The sequence below is a fragment of the Dipodomys merriami genome, unplaced genomic scaffold, assembly GCF_024711535.1.
Source record: "Dipodomys merriami isolate MVZ:Mamm:240054 unplaced genomic scaffold, mDipMer1.0.p SCAF_43, whole genome shotgun sequence".
Taxonomy (NCBI): domain Eukaryota; kingdom Metazoa; phylum Chordata; class Mammalia; order Rodentia; family Heteromyidae; genus Dipodomys; species Dipodomys merriami.
In genome coordinates, this window is record NW_027205937.1 from 10,234,480 (window position 1) to 10,238,065 (window position 3,586).

General features: G+C 36.7%; 1 non-coding gene across 1 annotated transcript; it reads left to right on the forward strand.

The window, feature by feature from the left end:
• Positions 1-1,740: 1,740 nt before the first annotated feature.
• Positions 1,741-1,847, forward strand: LOC138807739 (U6 spliceosomal RNA). The gene has a single exon (XR_011366256.1). It is a non-coding gene; the product is annotated as a U6 spliceosomal RNA (small nuclear RNA).
• Positions 1,848-3,586: the final 1,739 nt, after the last annotated feature.

Genomic DNA, 3,586 nt, shown 5'->3' on the forward strand with positions numbered 1-3,586 from the left:
AACACAGTCTATCACTGTTTTGGCCTCAACTCTGTAATACCACTGCTTCAGCCTAGGGATAAAATTTTAGGTGTAAGCCAGGCACTGGTGACTCACGCCTGTAATCCTAGCTACTCAGGAGGCTGAGATCTGAGGATCGCGGTTCAAAGCCAGCCCAGGCAGGAGAGACCATAAGACTCCTATCTCCAATAAAACCACCAGAAAACTGGAAGTGGCGCTGTAGCTCAAGTGGTAGAGTGCTTGCCTTGAGTTGAAGAGCTGAGGGACAGCGCCCAGCCCCAAAGTTCAAGCCCCATGACTGACCAAAAAAAAAAAATTTTAGGTGTGGACATTTATCAACACTTCTGACTCAGATTCTATTTGATAATTTTTTAAATAAATACTTTGTTCTTAATTTTCCTCTTTGTAAATTAATATGCACCTATAAAAATTGGTTTGGCCATCCAAGTAACCTTCTCAAAGTACCTCCTAATGATGATTTACAAATAGTTTTACTAGGGCTGGGAAGGTGGCTCAGCGGTAGAGCGCTTGCCTTGCATGCATAAGGGCCTGGGTTCAATTCCTCAGCACTCCATAAGCAAAAAGAAAAAAGCCGGAAGTGGCGCTGTGGCTCAAATGGTAAAGCGCTAGCCTTGAGTTGAAGAGCTGAGGGACAGCGCCCAGGCCCCACGACCAAACCCCTCCAAAAAAGTTGTACTATATTTCAACAAGTAAAACAATGCTACAAATAAAGAAAACAATAATTAAATGTTAATAATTAATAAAATAAAAAGCAAATATTATGACTGTTTTCCCTATTTGAAGTGTACTACATATTAGATTTTATTATTTGCTCATAATTCTGTACATTTAACACTGACTGAGGTTGTGATGTTCAACAAGAGTTTTATAGAATATGAGTAGTCTTTAAAGCTACCCACTAAGATTACTATTTATGGCTCTTCTCATTATTTGTTTATGGCTTATATCATCATTTTTCCTCATTAACTTATAAACTGAGGAAGCCCTAAAGTTTTAACAGACCATGTAGTTAACAAAGTGTTAACACTTCATTCTACTTCTTTACACAAAAACTTTGCAACTTCTCATTAATAAAGTTTCTTGAAACTCTGAAATGTACATACTTAGTAGTATATGTCTACTACCATAAATCTTAAATAGTTTATGGAAAAGTTTTATATCTGACAAACAGTCCTAATTTTGGCATATGTAAACAAATTCCCAAAATTAAATATATTTAATACATTAAAAATTTTAACAAACCTTAACGCTTGGTGCAGTGTTCATTATGACAGGTGCCTTGTATAGAATAATTGAATCCTCCTCCTACACATTTCTTGAACAACAAATATCTGGGATTATTTTGTTTTTGACATGTCAATCTTGACTTTATTCTTAAATTTGTGCTTATGTAAGAAATTTATGGTTCTAAAATTTCATGACAATTCTTTTGAACTTATTTTTTGTTGAATTGTCTAGTTTAATAAAATCCAACTGCACTTTTTTTGGGGGGATCCATTCTTGGGGCCTCAACTCTGGGCTTGGGCGCTGTCCCTCAGCTCTTCAGCTCAAGGCTAATGCTCTACCACTTGAGCCACAGCACCACTTCCAGCTTTTTTCTTTTTGCTTATGTGGTGCTGAGGAATCGAACCCAGGGCCTCATGCATGTAAGGCAAGCGCTCTTCCACTGAGCCACCTTCTCAGCCCCCACAATTGCACTTCTGATATAAAAAATATTCTGTGCTCAATTCAGCCACACCTACACTAACATTGGAACGATACAGAGAAGTTTAGCATGGCACCTGTGCAAGGACGATATGCAAATTCGTGGGGCGTTCCATATTTTTACAACAACAGATGCTGGAGGGGATGTGGCCACAAGGGAACCATACAACATTCTTGGTGGGAGTGTAAACTTGTTCAACCACTTTGGAAGACATTATGGAGGTTCCTCAAAAGATTCCACATAAAGCTCCCCTTTGACCCAGCAGTCCCACTTTTGGGGATTTATCTAAATGATAACAAACAAGACCATACTAAAACTACCAGCAAAACTATGTTTATTGCAGCATTTTTTACCATAGCTAAGATATGGAACCAACCAGCTGTCCCCACTACATGAATGGATCAAGAAAATGTGGTGTATATACACAAAGGAATTATATGCCTCCATCAGAAAGAATGACATTGCCCCATTTGTTAGGAAATGGAAAGACTTGGAAAAAAAATTATTAAATGAAGTAAGCCAAGTCTAAAGAAACAGGTCCCATGGTTTCCCTTATTTTCAATAACGAATATATGTCTGGGATAAGCAGACAAGGTCAAAAGCTATGTGCATATGAACAGATATGATAACGTTAAGGGAATTGAACCCCACGATAGGGAAACAAGTAGTTTTTTGTTTCTTGCTATTGTTTCTAACGTACTTATAATGTGCGATGTGAATTTTTGTTTCTTTGTATATTCCTCCCCCACTCAATAACCCTTGTTTTCTCTGTATTTGAAGTTGGTGCATCTGCCTCTTTTATGTACGCTTCTCTAATTTGGGGAGGGGAAGGGAAAAAATGTGTGCGCGTGAACGCATGTGCATGTATGTGTGTTGGTATGCTCAGAGTTTGAAATCAGGGCTTAAAGGTCTTGCTAGGCCTTTCCTCTCTAGGTTGGTGAGGTACTATATGAGCTACATCTTCTTTCCTGGGTCTTTGCTAGTTCATTAAAAAGTCTGAAAAATAATTTCATGAATTTTTTTTTTTTTGGCCCTGATTGACTTCCAATTGTTATCCACAAATCCCAGGTTCCTGAGTAGCTATCCTGAGTAGATAGGATTACAGATGTGACTAGCCAATACAAGGCTTTCAGAATAATTTTAAAAGTAGAAGAAAATTTACTTCATGGGGGCCTGTTTTATTATCTCCTACTTTTAAAGCATTTTGGATTGATTAAGTGTGAATTTATTTCATTTTTGGATTCTTAAAAGACAGTAAGTGATGATATTTAAAAGTTTTGGTACTTTTTAAAAAAGGAAACTGGAACTGTGGGACAGAAGAAATTTGTCTCTCTTTGGACCTCAATTTAGAAGCTCAGCTCGGTGCATGATAACCCAATGTCACCAACATAGTCTCTGTTGGAGACAAAATGTGATAGAAAACAATCACCATGGACAATATTTGCTATGCTATAATTTCTTGGACAATATGAATATTGAATTGAGAGTGTAAGAGAATGGAAAGAATTTACCTACCTTTTGTGTATTGCTGAAAGATTTTTGGAAACTTTGACTCGTTTCCTTCCTCACTGTGTGTCTTTGGGCCATGCACTTAGTGCCTTTAATTATAATTTTTCCCAACACTAAAATACTAATAACATTAGCATTATAGCAAATGTTATCTTAAGAATTAAGAGAAATAAAACTTGTAATATACTTAACATAAACTTCTATGAATGAGCTTTGAGTTTAGCCAGAAGTTTTTTTAAAATACTAAATAGAATGTCATAAGTATTACAGAAACCATTACATGTAGTGAAGCCGGGTAGATAACTTCTCATGCTGTAAATCAAACTGGTTATTTTAAGTCTTGTTAGTGTA